The sequence below is a fragment of the Schistocerca gregaria genome, chromosome 10 (assembly GCF_023897955.1).
Source record: "Schistocerca gregaria isolate iqSchGreg1 chromosome 10, iqSchGreg1.2, whole genome shotgun sequence".
Taxonomy (NCBI): domain Eukaryota; kingdom Metazoa; phylum Arthropoda; class Insecta; order Orthoptera; family Acrididae; genus Schistocerca; species Schistocerca gregaria.
The window spans coordinates 46,125,115-46,144,683 of record NC_064929.1 but is presented as its reverse complement, the minus strand read 5'-3'; the positions used below and the strand labels follow the sequence as shown (position 1 = coordinate 46,144,683).

Below are 19,569 nucleotides of genomic sequence, written 5' to 3'. Positions count from 1 at the left end.
ACACATGTACTGTTTCTAAATTAAGTGTAGGCGTGGGAGGAGGGTGCTTCCCGCGCACTAATAACAGCACGCTTGCCAATTGTGGATGCTAATCATTCGCTTGTATCTTCCTACACACATCTGCTGGCAGTGAATTATTCCACTTGCTTGGCAAGGTGCGCAAGTAGGTGTGTTAAATATTCTGGAGGCACTGGGTATTGATCCCAGTACCTCTCGCATACTAAGCGAGCGCTCTACCATCTGAGCTACGCCCGCCGTCCCGAAGACTAATGGTGCTACATACAGCCATATAGACGACACAGACCCTTGCACTCCCATTATTCAGCAGACAAACACTACTCTCTATGTATCCGTTAGGGTGTCTTTCAGGTTTCGTGCATTCTGTATCGAATCGTAGTTGGCCACAATGAAAGCGGCACGTATAACGTTGAAAATAGAGTTCGGACACCGCTCTGAGTAAGACGAACGTGTTGTCCACCCTCTAGACTTCAATGAGGTTAAGCCGTGACACCTAAGACAGATCTGCACTCGATGACACCTCGATAACAGCCGGTCCCCACACTTACATCTTGCTCTCCTTACGTCAGTATACATCACATCAGTCTGTGACGCTGGCTTTGCAACATCTTGCGTGCCTTTAGGTTCGCCGCGACCAACACTTACCATGCACTGACCACAAAAAATGGAGGCGCCGCGGCTTGAACCCTGCACTTTTCACATGCGAAGCGAACGCTCTACCAACTGAGCTACGCCACATGCACGACCAAACTGCGCTATTCCCCTTTCTTTGCGACTCTGATGCGCACGGACACGATGGTTGGTTGGTTTGTAGCGGTGAAGGGAGCAGAGTACAAAGGCGCGGACACGTTCATATACACAAAAGTTTCAAGTAGTTTCGATGCTCTGGTATTACAAATGCAAATTCCGTCTGTTTTTAACGTCTTAAATTAAAAGAGCCGTAACAAATTGCTCCGTTTTCACTCCTTGTCGACAATCATACAGCACCTGAGGTAACAAACACATCTCGAGCCCCATTGTGCACTCCATTATTCATGCCAACTCAGTGCCTCGCTCTTTACTACTGTGTACCAATCTTGTCGTCCAACTGCAAAACACTGGGCCACAACAAGTTTCCGCGTCTCCATTGCACTACGCATAATGCAAAACGCTCCCCAAACTTGGCACTCACCCACGCAGCCGACTTTTCCGACTTTCCACGACGCTCACGCAACGTTCACGCTAGTGACAGCATTATTTATAGTTCGACGTCGCGCCAAAGCGAATGAGCACATTTCGCCTACGGCTTAGGCCGCCCTCCTAGTGTGGCTGCTCGGTGTCTGCAGGCAGCGAGGGTCTGCTAGCTTCCTGTGTTCGCACCTATGTCACCTGTGCTTGCTTGTCAGAGACAGACTATCGCAAAACATACAACTCACTCCACGAATTGATTGCTACGGCATCTGTTATCAGCAGTCACAACTAGCAACACCAGTAGCAGCCGACTGCACGCAAATAATAGGAATGTGCAGTGGGATTTACGTGAACTCGGCGCGAGGCAGATCTTTCCGACATAGGCTTGAGAATCTTACGGGAACACTTGTACTGTTTCTAAATTAAGTGTAGGCGTGGGAGGAGGGTGCTTCCCGCCCACTAATAACAGCACGCTTGCCAATTGTGGATGCTAATCATTCGCTTGTATCTTCTTAGACACATCTGCAGGCTGAGAATTATTCCACTGGCATGGCAAGGTGCGCATGTAGGTGTGTTAAAAATTCTGGAGGCACTGGGTATTGATCCCAGTACCTCTCGCATACTAAGCGAGCGCTCTACCATCTGAGCTACGCCCGCCCCCCCGAAGACTAATGGTGCTACATACAGCCATATAGACGACACAGACCCTTGCATTCCAATTATACAGCAGACAAACACTACTCTCTATGTATCTGTTAGGGTGTCTTTCCGGTTTCGTGCATTCTGTATCGAATCGTAGTTGGCCACAATGAAAGTGGCACGTATAACGTTGAAAATAGAGTTCGGACACCGCTCTGAGTAAGACGAACGTGTTGTCCACCCTCTAGACTTCAATGAGGTTAAGCCGTGATACCTAAGACAGATCTGCACTCGATGACACCTCGATAACAGCCGGTCCCCACACTTACATCTTGCTCTCCTTACATCAGTATACATCACTACAGTCTGTGACGCTGGCATTGCAACATCTTGCGTGCCTTTAGGTTCGCCGCGACCAACACTTACCATGCACTGACCACAAAAAATGGAGGCGCCGCGGCTTGAACCCTGCACTTTTCACATGCGAAGCGAACGCTCTACCAACTGAGCTACGCCACATGCACGACCAAACTGCGCTATTCCCCATTCTTTGCGACTCTGATGCGCACGGACACGATGGTTGGTTGGTTTGTAGCGGTGAAGGGAGCAGAGTACAAAGGCGCGGACACGTTCATATACACAAAAGTTTCAAGTAGTTTCGATGCTCTGGTATTACAAATGCAAATTCCGTCTGTTTTTAACGTCTTAAATTAAAAGAGTCGTCACAAATTGCTCCGTTTTCACTCCTTGTCGACAATCATACAGCACCTGAGGTAACAAACACATCTCGAGCCCCATTGTGCACTCCATTATTCATGCCAACTCAGTGCTTCGCTCTTTACTACTGTGTACCAATCTTGTCGTCCAACTGCAACACACTGGGCCACAACAAGTTTCCGCGTCTCCATTGCACTGCGCATACTACAAAACGCTCCCCAAACTTGGCACTCACCCACGCAGCCGACTTTTCCGACTTTCCACGACACTCACGCTAGTGACAGCATTATTTATAGTTCGACGTCGTGCCAAAGCGAATGAGCACATTTCGCCTACGGCTTAGGCCGCCCTCCTAGTGTGGCTGCTCGGTGTCTGCAGGCAGCGAGGGTCTGCAAGTCTGCTAGCTTCCTGTGTTCGCACCTATGTCACCTGTGCTTGCTTGTCAGAGACAGACTATCGCAAAACATACAACTCACTCCATGAATTGATTGCTACGGCATCTGTTATCAGCAGTCACAACTAGCAACACCAGTAGCAGCAGACTGCACGCAAAGAATAGGAATGTGCAGTGGGATTTACGTGAACTCGGCGCAAGGCAGATCTTTCCGACATAGGCTTGAGAATCTTACGGGAACACTTGTACTGTTTCTAAATTAAGTGTAGCCGTGGGAGGAGGGTGCTTCCCGCGCACTAATAACAGCACGCTTGCCAATTGTGGATGCTAATCATTCGCTTGTATCTTCCTACACACATCTGCTGGCTGTGAATTATTCCACTTGCATGAAAAGGTGCGCAAGTAGGTGTGTTAAAAATTCTGGAGGCACTGGGTATTGATCCCAGTACCTCTCGCATACTAAGCGAAAGCTCTACCATCTGAGCTACGCCCGCCGCCCCGACGACTAATGGTCCTACATACAGCCATATAGACGACACAGACCCTTGCACTCCCATTATTCAGCAGACAAACACTACTCTCTATGTATCTGTTAGGGTGTCTTTCAGGTTTCGTGCATTCTGTATCGAATCGTAGTTGGCCACAATGAAAGTGGCACGTATAACGTTGAAAATAGAGTTCGGACACCGCTCTGAGTAAGACGAACGTGTTGTCCACCCTCTAGACTTCAATGAGGTTAAGCCGTGATACCTAAGACAGATCTGCACTCGATGACACCTCGATAACAGCCGGTCCCCACACTTACATCTTGCTCTCCTTACGTCAGTATACATCACATCAGTCTGTGACGCTGGCTTTGCAACATCTTGCGTGCCTTTAGGTTCGCCGCGACCAACACTTACCATGCACTGACCACAAAAAATGTAGGCGCCGCGGCTTGAACCCTGCACCTTTCACATGCGAAGCGAACGCTCTACCAACTGAGCTACGCCACATGCACGACCAAACTGCGCTATGCCCCATTCTTTGCGACTCTGATGCGCACGGACACGATGGTTGGTTGGTTTGTAGCGGTGAAGGGAGCAGAGTACAAAGGCGCGGACACGTTCATATACACAAAAGTTTCAAGTAGTTTCGATGCTCTGGTGTTACAAATGCAAATTCCGTCTGTTTTTAACGTCTTAAATTAAAAGAGCCGTCACAAATTGCTCCGTTTTCACTCCTTGTCGACAATCATACAGCACCTGAGGTAACAAACACATCTCGAGCCTCATTGTGCACTCCATTATTCATGCCAACTCAGTGCCTCGCTCTTTACTACTGTGTACCAATCTTGTCGTCCAACTGCAACACACTGCGCCACAACAAGTTTCCGCATCTCCATTGCACTGCGCATACTACAAAACGCTCCCCAAACTTGGCACTCACCCACGCAGCCGACTTTTCCGACTTTCCACGACGCTCACGCTAGTGACAGCATTATTTATAGTTCGACGTCGCGCCAAAGCGAATGAGCACATTTCGCCTACGGCTTAGGCCGCCCTCCTAGTGTGGCTGCTCGGTGTCTGCAGGCAGCGAGGGTCTGCTAGCTTCCTGTGTTAGCACCTATGTCACCTGTGCTTGCTTGTCAGAGACAGACTATCGCAAAACATACAACTCACTCCACGAATTGATTGCTACGGCATCTGTTATCAGCAGTCACAACTAGCAACACCAGTAGCAGCCGACTGCACGCAAATAATAGGAATGTGCAGTGGGATTTACGTGAACTCGGCGCATGGCAGATCTTTCCGCCATAGGCTTGAGAATCTTACAGGAACACTTGTACTGTTTCTAAATTAAGTGTAGGCATGGGAGGAGGGTGCTTCCGGCCCACTAATAACAGCAGGCTTGCCAATTGTGGATGCTAATCATTCGCTTGTATCTTCCTAGACACATCTGCTGGCTGTGAATTATTCCACTTGCATGGCAAGGTGCGCATGTAGGTGTTTTAAAAATTCTGGAGGCACTGGTTATTGATCCCAGTACCTCTCGCATACTAAACGACTGCTCTACCATCTGAGCTACGCCCGCCCCCCCGAAGACTAATGGTGCTACATACAGCCATATAGACGACACAGACCCTTGCACTCCCATTATTCAGCAGACAAACACTACTCTCTATGTATCCGTTAGTGTGTCTTTCAGGTTTCGTGCATTCTGTATCGAATCGTAATTGGCCACAATGAAAGTGGCACGTATAACGTTGAAAATAGAGTTCGGACACCGCTCTGAGTAAGACGAACGTGTTGTCCACCCTCTAGACTTCAATGAGGTTAAGCCGTGATACCTAAGACAGATCTGCACTCGATGACACCTCGATAACAACCGGTCCCCACACTTACATCTTGCTCTCCTTACGTCAATATACATCATATCAGTCTGTGACGCTGGCTTTGCAACATCTTGCGTGCCTTTAGGTCCGCCGCGACCAACACTTACCATGCACTGACCACAAAAAATGGGGCGCCGCGGCTTGAACCCTGCACCTTTCACATGCGAAGGGAACGCTCTACAAACTGAGCTACGCCCCATGCACGACCAAACTGCGCTTTTCCCCATTCTTTGCAACTCTGATGCGCACGGACACGATGGTTGGTTGGTTTGTAGCGTTGAAGGGAGCAGAGTACAAAGGCGCGGACACGTTCATATACACAAAAGTTCCAAGTAGTTTCGATGCTCTGGTATTACAAATGCAAATTCCGTCTGTTTTTAACGTCTTAAATTGAAAGAGCCGTCACAAATTGCTCCGTTTTCACTCCTTGTCGACAATCATACAGCACCTGAGGTAACAAACACATCTCGAGCCCCATTGTGCACTCCATTATTCATGCCAACTCAGTGCCTCGCTCTTTACTACTGTGTACCAATCTTGTCGTCCAACTGCAAAACACTGGGCCACAACAAGTTTCCGCGTCTCCATTGCACTGCGCATACTACAAAACGCTCCCCAAACTTGGCACTCACCCACGCAGCCGCCTTTTCCGACTTTCCACGACGCTCACGCTACTGACAGCATTATTTATAGTTCGACGTCGCGCCAAAGCGAATGAGCACATTTCGCCTACGGCTTAGGCCGCCCTCCTAGTGTGGCTGCTCGGTGTCTGCAGGCAGCGAGGGTCTGCTAGCTTCCTGTGTTCGCACCTATGTCACCTGTGCTTGCTTGTCAGAGACAGACTATCGCAAAACATACAACTCACTCCATGAATTGATTGCTACGGCATCTGTTATCAGCAGTCACAACTAGCAACACCAGTAGCAGCCGACTGCACGCAAAGAAAAGGAATGTGCAGTGGGATTTACGTGAACTCGGCGTAAGGCAGATCTTTCCGACATAGGCTTGAGAATCTTACGGGGATACTTGTACTGTTTCTAAATTAAGTGTAGGCGTGGGAGGAGTGTGCTTCCCGCGCACTAATAACAGCACGCTTGCCAATAGTGGATGCTAATCATTCACTTTTTTCTTCCTAGACACATCTGCAGGCTGAGAATTATTCCACTGGCATGGCAAGGTGCGCATGTAGGTGTGTTAAAAATTCTGGAGGCACTGGGTATTGATCCCAGTACCTCTCGCATACTAAGCGAGCGCTCTACCATCTGAGCTACGCCCGCCCCCCCGAAGACTAATGGTGCTACATACAGCCATATAGACGACACAGACCCTTGCACTCCCATTATTCAGCAGACAAACACTACTCTCTATGTATCTGTTAGGGTGTCTTTCAGGTTTCGTGCATTCTGTATCGAATCGTAGTTGGCCACAATGAAAGTGGCACGTATAACATTGAAAATAGAGTTCGGACACCGCTCTGAGTAAGACGAACGTGTTGTCCACCCTCTAGACTTCAATGAGGTTAAGCCGTGATACCTAAGACAGATCTGCACTCGATGACACCTCGATAACAGCCGGTCCCCACACTTACATCTTGCTCTCCTTACGTCAGTATAGATCACATCAGTCTGTGACGCTGGCTTTGCAACATCTTGCGTGCCTTTAGGTTCGCCGCGACCAACACTTACCATGCACTGACCACAAAAAATGGAGGCGCCGCGGCTTGAACCCTGCACCTTTCACATGCGAAGGGAACGCTCTACAAACTGAGCTACGCCCCATGCACGACCAAACTGCGCTTTTCCCCATTCTTTGCAACTCTGATGCGCACGGACACGATGGTTGGTTGGTTTGTAGCGTTGAAGGGAGCAGAGTACAAAGGCGCGGACACGTTCATATACACAAAAGTTCCAAGTAGTTTCGATGCTCTGGTATTACAAATGCAAATTCCGTCTGTTTTTAACGTCTTAAATTGAAAGAGCCGTCACAAATTGCTCCGTTTTCACTCCTTGTCGACAATCATACAGCACCTGAGGTAACAAACACATCTCGAGCCCCATTGTGCACTCCATTATTCATGCCAACTCAGTGCCTTGCTCTTTACTCCTGTGTACCAATCTTGTCGTCCAACTGCAACACACTGGGCCACAACAAGTTTCCGCGTCTCCATTGCACTGCACATACTACAAAACGCTCCCCAAACTTGGCACTCACCCACGCAGCCGACTTTTCCGACTTTCCACGACGCTCACGCAACGTTCACGCTAGTGACAGCATTATTTATAGTTCGACGTCGCGCCAAAGCGAATGAGCACATTTCGCCTACGGCTTAGGCCGCCCTCCTAGTGTGGCTGCTCGGTGTCTGCAGGCAGCGAGGGTCTGCTAGCTTCCTGTGTTAGCACCTATGTCACCTGTGCTTGCTTGTCAGAGACAGACTATCGCAAAACATACAACTCACTCCACGAATTGATTGCTACGGCATCTGTTATCAGCAGTCACAACTAGCAACACCAGTAGCAGCCGACTGCACGCAAATAATAGGAATGTGCAGTGGGATTTACGTGAACTCGGCGCATGGCAGATCTTTCCGACATAGGCTTGAGAATCTTACGGGAACACTTGTACTGTTTCTAAATTAAGTGTAGGCGTGGGAGGAGGGTGCTTCCCGCCCACTAATAACAGCACGCTTGCCAATTGTGGATGCTAATCATTCGCTTGTATCTTCCTAGACACATCTGCTGGCTGTGAATTATTCCACTGGCATGGCAAGGTGCGCATGTAGGTGTGTTAAAAATTCTGGAGGCACTGGTTATTGATCCCAGTACCTCTCGCATACTAAACGACCGCTCTACCATCTGAGCTACGCCCGCCCCCCCGAAGACTAATGGTGCTACATACAGCCATATAGACGACACAGACCCTTGCACTCCCATTATTCAGCAGACAAACACTACTCTCTATGTATCGGTTAGGGTGTCTTTCAGGTTTCGTGCATTCTGTATCGAATCGTAATTGGCCACAATGAAAGTGGCACGTATAACGTTGAAAATAGAGTTCGGACACCGCTCTGAGTAAGACGAACGTGTTGTCCACCCTCTAGACTTCAATGAGGTTAAGCCGTGATACCTAAGACAGATCTGCACATGATGACACCTCGATAACAACCGGTCCCCACACTTACATCTTGCTCTCCTTACGTCAGTATACATCATATCAGTGTGTGACGCTGGATTTGCAACATCTTGCGTGCCTTTAGGTCCGCCGCGACCAACACTTACCATGCACTGACCACAAAAAATGGGGCGCCGCGGCTTGAACCCTGCACCTTTCACATGCGAAGGGAACGCTCTACAAACTGACCTACGCCTAATGCACGACCAAACTGCGCTATTCCCCATTCTTTGCAACTCTGATGCGCACGGACACGACGGTTGGTTGGTTTGTAGCGTTGAAGGGAGCAGAGTACAAAGGCGCGGACACGTTCATATACACAAAAGTTCCAAGTAGTTTCGATGCTCTGGTATTACAAATGCAAATTCCGTCTGTTTTTAACGTCTTAAATTGAAAGAGCCGTCACAAATTGCTCCGTTTTCACTCCTTGTCGACAATCATACAGCACCTGAGGTAACAAACACATCTCGAGCCCCATTGTGCACTCCATTATTCATGCCAACTCAGTGCCTCGCTCTTTACTACTGTGTACCAATCTTGTCGTCCAACTGCATAACACTGGGCCACAACAAGTTTCCGCGTCTCCATTGCACTGCGCATACTACAAAACGCTCCCCAAACTTGGCACTCACCCACGCAACCGCCTTTTCCGACTTTCCACGACGCTCACGCTACTGACAGCATTATTTATAGTTCGACGTCGCGCCAAAGCGAATGAGCACATTTCGCCTACGGCTTAGGCCGCCCTCCTAGTGTGGCTGCTCGGTGTCTGCAGGCAGCGAGGGTCTGCTAGCTTCCTGTGTTCGCACCTATGTCACCTGTGCTTGCTTGTCAGAGACAGACTATCGCAAAACATACAACTCACTCCATGAATTGATTGCTACGGCATCTGTTATCAGCAGTCACAACTAGCAACACCAGTAGCAGCCGACTGCACGCAAAGAAACGGAATGTGCAGTGGGATTTACGTGAACTCGGCGTAAGGCAGATCTTTCCGACATAGGCTTGAGAATCTTACGGGGATACTTGTACTGTTTCTAAATTAAGTGTAGGCGTGGGAGGAGTGTCCTTCCCGCGCACTAATAACAGCACGCTTGCCAATTGTGGATGCTAATCATTCACTTTTTTCTTCCTAGACACATCTGCAGGCTGAGAATTATTCCACTGGCATGGCAAGGTGCGCATGTAGGTGTGTTAAAAATTCTGGAGGCACTGGGTATTGATCCCAGTACCTCTCGCATACTAAGCGAGCGCTCTACCATCTGAGCTACGCCCGCCCCCCCGAAGACTAATGGTGCTACATACAGCCATATAGACGACACAGACCCTTGCATTCCCATTATTCAGCAGACAAACACTACTCTCTATGTATCTGTTAGGGTGTCTTTCAGGTTTCGTGCATTCTGTATCGAATCGTAGTTGGCCACAATGAAAGTGGCACGTATAACGTTGAAAATAGAGTTCGGACACCGCTCTGAGTAAGACGAACGTGTTGTCCACCCTCTAGACCTCAATGAGGTTAAGCCGTGATACCTAAGACAGATCTGCACTCGATGACACCTCGATAACAGCCGGTCCCCACACTTACATCTTGCTCTCCTTACGTCAGTATACATCACTACAGTCTGTGACGCTGGCTTTGCAACATCTTGCGTGCCTTTAGGTTCGCCGCGACCAACACTTACCATGCACTGACCACAAAAAATGGAGGCGCCGCGGCTTTAACCCTGCACTTTTCACATGCGAAGCGAACGCTCTACCAACTGAGCTACGCCACATGCACGACCAAACTGCGCTATTCCCCATTCTTTGCGACTCTGATGCGCACGGACACGATGGTTGGTTGGTTTGTAGCGGTGAAGGGAGCAGAGTACAAAGGCGCGGACACGTTCATATACACAAAAGTTCCCAGTAGTTTCGATGGTCTGGTATTACAAATGCAAATTCCGTCTGTTTTTAACGTCTTAAATTGAAAGAGCCGTCACAAATTGCTCCCTTTTCACTCCTTGACGACAATCATACAGCACCTGAGGTAACAAACACATCTCGAGCCCCATTGTGCACTCCATTATTCATGCCAACTCAGTGCCTCGCTCTTTACTACTGTGTACCAATCTTGTCGTCCAACTGCAAAACACTGGGCCACAACAAGTTTGCGCGTCTCCATTGCACTGCGCATACTACAAAACGCTCCCCAAACTTGGCACTCACCCACGCAGCCGACTTTTCCGACTTTCCACGACGCTCACGCTAGTGACAGCATTATTTATAGTTCGACGTCGCGCCAAAGCGAATGACCACATTTCGCCTACGACTTACGCCGCCCTCCTAGTGTGGCTGCTCGGTGTCTGCAGACAGCGAGGGTCTGATAGCTTCCTGTGTTCGCAGCTATGTCACCTGTGCTTGCTTGTCAGAGACAGACTATCGCAAAACATACAACTCACTCCATGAATTGATTGCTACGGCATCTGTTATCAGCAGTCACAACTAGGAACACCAGTAGCAGCCGACTGCACGCAAAGAATAGGAATGTGCAGTGGGATTTACGTGAACTCGGCGCAAGGCAGATCTTTCCGACATAGGCTTGAGAATCTTACGGGAACACTTGTACTGTTTCTAAATTAAGTGTAGGTGTGGGAGGAGGGTGCTTCCCGCGCACTAATAACAGCACGCTTGCCAGTTGTGGATGCTAATCATTCGCTTGTATCTTCCTAGACACATCTGCAGGCTGAGAATTATTCCACTTGCATGGCAAGGTGCGCATGTAGGTGTGTTAAAAATTCTGGAGGCACTGTGTATTGATCCCAGTACCTCTCGCATACTAAGCGAGCGCTCTACCATCTGAGCTACGCACGCCCTCCCGAAGACTAATGGTGCTACATACAGCCATATAGACGACACAGACCCTTGCACTCCCATTATTCAGCAGACAAACACTACTCTCTATGTATCCGTTAGGGTGTCTTTCAGGTTTCGTGCATTCTGTATCGAATCGTAGTTGGCCACAATGAAAGTGGCACGTATAACGTTAAAAATAGAGTTCGGACACCGCTCTGAGTAAGACGAACGTGTTGTCCACCCTCTAGACTTCAATGAGGTTAAGCTGTGATACCTAAGACAGATCTGCACTCGATGACACCTCGATAACAGCCGGTCCCCACACTTACATCTTGCTCTCCTTACGTCAGTATACATCATATCAGTCTGTGACGCTGGCTTTGCAACATCTTGCGTGCCTTTAGGTTCGCCGCGACCAACACTTACCATGCACTGACCACAAAAAATGGAGGCGCCGCGGCTTGAACACTGCACCTTTCACATGCGAAGTGATCGCTCTACCAACTGAGCAACGCCCCATACACGACCAAACTGCGCTATTCCCCATTCTTTGCGACTCTGATGCGCACGGACACGATCGTTGGTTGGTTTGTAGCGGTGAAGGGAGCAGAGCACAAAGGCGCGGACACGTTCATATACACAAAAGTTCCAAGTAGTTTCGATGCTCTGGTATTACAAATGCAAATTCCGTCTGTTTTTAACGTCTTAAATTGAAAGAGCCGTCACAAATTGCTCCGTTTTCACTCCTTGTCGACAATCACACAGCACCTGAGGTAACAAACACATCTCGAGCCCCATTGTGCACTCCATTATTCATGCCAACTCAGTGCCTCGCTCTTTACTACTGTGTACCAATCTTGTCGTCCAACTGCAAAACACTGGGCCACAACAAGTTTCCGCGTCTCCATTGCACTGCGCATACTACGAAACGCTCCCCAAACTTGGCACTCACCCACGCAGCCGACTTTTCCGACTTTCCACGACGCTCACGCTAGTGACAGCATTATTTATAGTTCGCCGTCGCGCCAAAGCGAATGAGCACACTTCGCCTACGGCTTAGGCCGCCCTCCTAGTGTGGCTGCTCGGTGTCTGCAGGCAGCGAGGGTCTGCAAGCTTCCTGTGTTTGCACCTATGTCACCTGTGCTTGCTTGTCAGAGACAGACTATCGCAAAACATACAACTCACTCCATGAATTGATTGCTACGACATCTGTTATCAGCAGTCACAACTAGCAACACCAGTAGCAGCCGACTGTACTGTTTCTAAATTAAGTGTAGGCGTTTGAGGAGGGTGCTTCCCGCCCACTAATAACAGCACGCTTGCCAATTGTGGATGCTAATCATTCACTTGTATCTTCCTAGACACATCTGCAGGCTGAGAATTATTCCACTTGCATGGCAAGGTGCGCATGTAGGTGTGTTAAAAATTCTGGAGGCACTGGGTATTGATCCTAGTACCTCTCGCATACTAAGCGAGCGCTCTACCATCTGAGCTATGCCCGCCCCCCCGAAGACTAATGGTGCTACATACAGCCATATAGACGACACAGACCCTTGCACTCCCATTATTCAGCAGACAAACACTACTCTCTATGTATCTGTTAGGGTGTCTTTCAGCTTTCGTGCATTCTGTATCGAATCGTTGTTGGCCACAATGAAAGTGGCACGTATAACGTTGAAAATAGAGTTCGGACACCGGTCTGAGTAAGACGAACGTGTTGTCCACCCTCTAGACTTCAATGAGGTTAAGCCGTGATACCTAAGACAGATCTGCACTCGATGACACCTCGATAACAGCCGGTCCCCACACTTACATCTTGCTCTCCTTACGTCAGTATACATCATATCAGTCTGTGACGCTGGCTTTGCAACATCTTGCGTGCCTTTAGGTTCGCCGCGACCAACACTTACCATGCACTGACCACAAAAAATGAAGGCGCCGCGGCTTGAACCCTGCACCTTTCACATGCGAAGCGAACGCTCTACCAACTGAGCTACGCCACATGCACGACCAAACTGCGCTATTCCCCACTCTTTGCGACTCTGATGCGCACGGACACGATGGTTGGTTGGTTTGTAGAGGTGAAGGGAGCAGAGTACAAAGGCGCGGACACGTTCATATACACAAAAGTTCCAAGTAGTTTCGATGCTCTGGTATTACAAATGCAAATTCCGTCTGTTTTTAACGTCTTAAATTGAAAGAGCCGTCACAAATTGCTCCGTTTTCACTCCTTGTCGACAATCATACAGCACCTGAGGTAACAAACACATCTCGAGCCCCATTGTGCGCTCCATTATTCATGCCAACTCAGTGCCTCGCTCTTTACTACTGTGTACCAATCTTGTCGTCCAACTGCAAAACACTGGGCCACAACAAGTTTCCGCGTCTCCATTGCACTGCGCATACTACAAAACGCTCCCCAAACTTGGCACTCACCCACGCAGCCGACTTTTTCGACTTTCCACGACGCTCACGCTAGTGACAGCATTATTTATAGTTCGACGTCGCGCCAAAGCGAATGAGCACATTTCGCCTACGGCTTAGGCCGCACTCGTAGTGTGGCTGCTCGGTGTCTGCAGGCAGCGAGGGTCTGCAAGCTTCCTGTGTTCGCACCTATGTCACCTGTGCTTGCTTGTCAGAGACAGACTATCGCAAAACATACAACTCACTCCATGAATTGATTGCTACGACATCTGTTATCAGCAGTCACAACTAGCAACACCAGTAGCAGCCGACTGTACTGTTTCTAAATTAAGTGTAGGCGTGGGAGGAGGGTGCTTCCCGCGCACTAATAACAGCACGCTTGCCAATTGTGGATGCTAATCATTCACTTGTATCTTCCTAGACACATCTGCTGGCTGTGAATTATTCCACTTGCATGGCAAGGTGCGCATGTAGGTGTGTTAAAAATTCTGTAGGCACTGGGTTTTGATCCCAGTACCTCTCGCATACTAAGCGAGCGCTCTACCATCTGAGCTACGCCCGCCCCCCCCCGAAGACTAATTGTGCTACATACAGCCATATAGACGACACAGACCCTTGCACTCCCATTATTCAGCAGACAAACACTACTCTCTATGTATCCGTTAGGGTGTCTTTCAGGTTTCGTGCATTCTGTATCGAATCGTAGTTGGCCACAATGAAAGTGGCACGTATAACGTTGAAAATAGAGTTCGGACACCGCTCTGAGTAAGACGAACGTGTTGTCCACCCTCTAGACTTCAATGAGGTTAAGCCGTGATACCTAAGACAGATCTGCACTCGATGACACCTCGATAACAGCCGGTCCCCACACTTACATCTTGCTCTCCTTACGTCAGTATACATCATATCAGTCTGTGACGCTGGCTTTGCAACATCTTGCGTGCCTTTAGGTTCGCCGCGACCAACACTTACCACGCACTGACCACAAAAAATTGAGGCGCCGCGGCTTGAACCCTGCACCTTTCACATGCGAAGCGAACGCTCTACCAACTGAGCTACGCCACAAGCACGACCAAACTGCGCTATTCCCCATTCATGCGACTCTGATGCGCACGGACACGATGGTTGGTTGGTTTGTAGCGGTGAAGGGAGCAGAGCACAAAGGCGCGGACACGTTCATATACACAAAAGTTCCAAGTAGTTTCGATGCTCTGGTATTACAAATGCAAATTCCGTCTGTTTTTAACGTCTTAAATTGAAAGAGCCGTCACAAATTGCTCCGTTTTCACTCCTTGTCGACAATCATACAGCACCTGAGGTAACAAACACATCTCGAGCCCCATTGTGCACTCCATTATTCATGCCAACTCAGTGCCTCGCTCTTTACTACTGTGTACCAATCTTGTCGTCCAACTGCAAAACACTGGGCCACAACAAGTTTCCGCGTCTCCATTGCACTGCGCATACTACGAAACGCTCCCCAAACTTGGCACCCACCCACGCAGCCGACTTTTCCGACTTTCCACGACGCTCACGCTAGTGACAGCATTATTTATAGTTCGACGTCGCGCCAAAGCGAATGAGCACATTTCGCCTACGGCTTAGGCCGCCCTCCTAGTGTGGCTGCTCGGTGTCTGCAGACGGCGAGGGTCTGCTAGCTTCCTGTGTTCGCACCTATGTCACCTGTGCTTGCTTGTCAGAGACAGACTATCGCAAAACATACAACTCACTCCATGAATTGATTGCTACGGCATCTGTTATCAGCAGTCACAACTAGCAACACCAGTAGCAGCCGACTGCACGCAAAGAATAGGAATGTGCAGTGGGATTTACGTGAACTCGGCGCAAGGCAGATCTTTCCGACATAGGCTTGAGAATCTTACGGGAACACTTGTACTGTTTCTAAATTAAGTGTAGGCGTGGGAGGAGGGTGCTTCATGCGCACTAATAACAGCATGCTTTAAAATTGTGGATGCTAATCATTCGCTTGTATCTTCCTAGACACATCTGCTGGCTGTGAATTATTCCACTTGCATGGCAAGGTGCGCATGTAGGTGTGTTAAAAATTCTGGAGGCACTGGGTATTGATCCCAGTACCTCTCGCATACTAAGCGAGCGCTCTACCATCCGAGCTATGCCCGCCTCCCCGAAGACTAATGGTGCTACATACAGCCATATAGACGATACAGACCCTTGCACTCCCATTATTCAGCAGACAAACACTACTCTCTATGTATCCGTTAGGGTGTCTTTCAGCTTTCGTGTATTCTGTATCGAATCGTAGTTGGCCACAATGAAAGTGGCACGTATAACGTTGAAAATAGAGTTCGGACACCGGTCTGAGTAAGACGAACGTGTTGTCCACCCTCTAGACTTCAATGAGGTTAAGCCGTGATACCTAAGACAGATCTGCACTCGATGACACCTCGATAACAGCCGGTCCCCACACTTACATCTTGCTCTCCTTACGTCAGTATACATCATATCAGTCTGTGACGCTGGCTTTGCAACATCTTGCGTGCCTTTAGGTTCGCCGCGACCAACACTTACCATGCACTGACCACAAAAAATGAAGGCGCCGCGGCTTGAACCCTGCACCTTTCACATGCGAAGCGAACGCTCTACCAACTGAGCTACGCCACATGCACGACCAAACTGCGCAATTCCCCATTCTTTGCGACTCTGATGCGCACGGACACGATGGTTGGTTGGTTTGTAGAGTTGAAGGGAGCAGAGTACAAAGGCGCGGACACGTTCATATACACAAAAGTTCCAAGTAGTTTCGATGGTCTGGTATTACAAATGCAAATTCCGTCTGTTTTTAACGTCTTAAATTGAAAGAGCCGTCACAAATTGCTCCGTTTTCACTCCTTGTCAACAATCATACAGCACCTGAGGTAACAAACACATCTCGAGCCCCATTGTGCACTCCATTATTCATGCTAACTCAGTGCCTCGCTCTTTACTACTGTGTACCAATCTTGTCGTCCAACTGCAAAACACTGGGCCACAACAAGTTTCCGGGTCTCCATTGCACTGCGCATACTACAAAACGCTCCCCAAACTTGGCACTCACCCACGCAGCCGACTTTTCCGACTTTCCACGACGCTCACGCTAATGACAGCATTATTTATAATTCGACGTCGCGCCAAAACGAATGAGCACATTTCGCCTACGGCTTAGGCCGCCCTCCTAGTGTGGCTGCTCGGTGTCTGCAGGCAGCGAGGGTCTGCTAGCTTCCTGTGTTCGCACCTATGTCACCTGTGCTTGCTTGTCAGAGACAGACTATCGCAAAACATACAACTCACTCCATGAATTGATTGCTACGGCATCTGTTATCAGCAGTCACAACTAGCAACACCAGTAGCAGCCGACTGCACGCAAAGAATAGGAATGTGCAGTGGGATTTACGTGAACTCGGCGCAAGGCAGATCTTTCCGACATAGGCTTGAGAATCTTACGGGAACACTTGTACTGTTTCTAAATTAAGTGTAGGCGTGGGAGGAGGGTGCTTCCTGCGCACTAATAACAGCACGCTTGCCAATTGTGGATGCTAATCATTGGCTTGTATCTTCCTAGACACATCTGCTGGCTGTGAATTATTCCACTTGCATGGCAAGGTGCCCATGTAGGTGTGTTAAAAATTCTGGAGGGACTGGGTATTGATCCCAGCACCTCTCGCATACTAAGCGAGCGCTCTACCATCTGAGCTACGCCCGCCGTCCCGAAGACTAATGGTGCTACATACAGCCATATAGACGATACAGACCCTTGCACTCCCATTATTCAGCAGACAAACACTACTCTCTATGTATCCGTTAGGGTGTCTTTCAGCTTTCGTGTATTCTGTATCGAATCGTAGTTGGCCACAATGAAAGTGGCACGTATAACGTTGAAAATAGAGTTCGGACACCGGTCTGAGTAAGACGAACGTGTTGTCCACCCTCTAGACTTCAATGAGGTTAAGCCGTGATACCTAAGACAGATCTGCACTCGATGACACCTCGATAACAGCCGGTCCCCACACTTACATCTTGCTCTCCTTACGTCAGTATACATCATATCAGTCTGTGACGCTGGCTTTGCAACATCTTGCGTGCCTTTAGGTTCGCCGCGACCAACACTTACCATGCACTGACCACAAAAAATGAAGGCGCCGCGGCTTGAACCCTGCACCTTTCACATGCGAAGCGAACGCTCTACCAACTGAGCTACGCCACATGCACGACCAAACTGCGCAATTCCCCATTCTTTGCGACTCTGATGCGCACGGACACGATGGTTGTTTGGTTTGTAGAGGTGAAGGGAGCAGAGTACAAAGGCGCGGACACGTTCATATACACAAAAGTTCCAAGTAGTTTCGATGGTCTGGTATTACAAATGCAAATTCCGTCTGTTTTTAACGTCTTAAATTGAAAGAGCCGTCACAAATTGCTCCGTTTTCACTCCTTGTCAACTATCATACAGCACCTGAGGTAACAAACACATCTCGAGCCCCATTGTGCACTCCATTATTCATGCCAACTCAGTGCCTCGCTCTTTACTACTGTGTACCAATCTTGTCGTCCAACTGCAAAACACTGGGCCACAACAAGTTTCCGGGTCTCCATTGCACTGCGCATACTACAAAACGCTCCCCAAACTTGGCACTCACCCACGCAGCCGACTTTTCCGACTTTCCACGACGCTCACCCTAATGACAGCATTATTTATAGTTCGACGTCGCGCCAAAACGAATGAGCACATTTCGCCTACGGCTTAGGCCGCCCTCCTAGTGTGGCTGCTCGGTGTCTGCAGGCAGCGAGGGTCTGCTAGCTTCCTGTGTTCGCACCTATGTCACCTGTGCTTGCTTGTCAGAGACAGACTATCGCAAAACATACAACTCACTCCATGAATTGATTGCTACGGCATCTGTTATCAGCAGTCACAAGTAGCAACACCAGTAGCAGCCGACTGCACGCAAAGAATAGGAATGTGCAGTGGGATTTACGTGAACTCGGCGCAAGGCAGATCTTTCCGACATAGGCTTGAGAATCTTACGGGAACACTTGTACTGTTTCTAAATTAAGTGTAGGCGTGGGAGGAGGGTGCTTCCCGCGCACTAATAACAGCACGCTTGCCAATTGTGGATGCTAATCATTCGCTTGTATCTTCCTAGACACATCTGCAGGCTGTGAATTATTCCACTTGCATGGCAAGGTGCCCATGTAGGTGTGTTAAATATTCTGGAGGCACTGGGTATTGATCCCAGCACCTCTCGCATACTAAGCGAGCGCTCTACCATCTGAGCTACGCCCGCCGTCCCGAAGACTAATGGTGCTACATACAGCCATATAGACGATACAGACCCTTGCACTCCCATTATTCAGCAGACAAACACTACTCTCTATGTATCCGTTAGGGTGTCTTTCAGCTTTCGTGTATTCTGTATCGAATCGTAGTTGGCCACAATGAAAGTGGCACGTATAACGTTGAAAATAGAGTTCGGACACCGGTCTGAGTAAGACGAACGTGTTGTCCACCCTCTAGACTTCAATGAGGTTAAGCCGTGATACCTAAGACAGATCTGCACTCGATGACACCTCGATAACAGCCGGTCCCCACACTTACATCTTGCTCTCCTTACGTCAGTATACATCATATCAGTCTGTGACGCTGGCTTTGCAACATCTTGCGTGCCTTTAGGTTCGCCGCGACCAACACTTACCATGCACTGACCACAAAAAATGAAGGCGCCGCGGCTTGAACCCTGCACCTTTCACATGCGAAGCGAACGCTCTACCAACTGAGCTACGCCACATGCACGACCAAACTGCGCAATTCCCC

At 49.0% G+C, this 19,569-nt stretch overlaps 1 non-coding gene across 1 annotated transcript; it reads right to left on the bottom strand.

Moving 5' to 3' along the window:
* Nucleotides 1-14,231: 14,231 nt before the first annotated feature.
* Nucleotides 14,232-14,304, bottom strand: Trnat-agu (transfer RNA threonine (anticodon AGU)). The gene has a single exon. It is a non-coding gene; the product is annotated as a tRNA-Thr (tRNA).
* Between the last annotated feature and the right edge of the window lie 5,265 nt (nucleotides 14,305-19,569).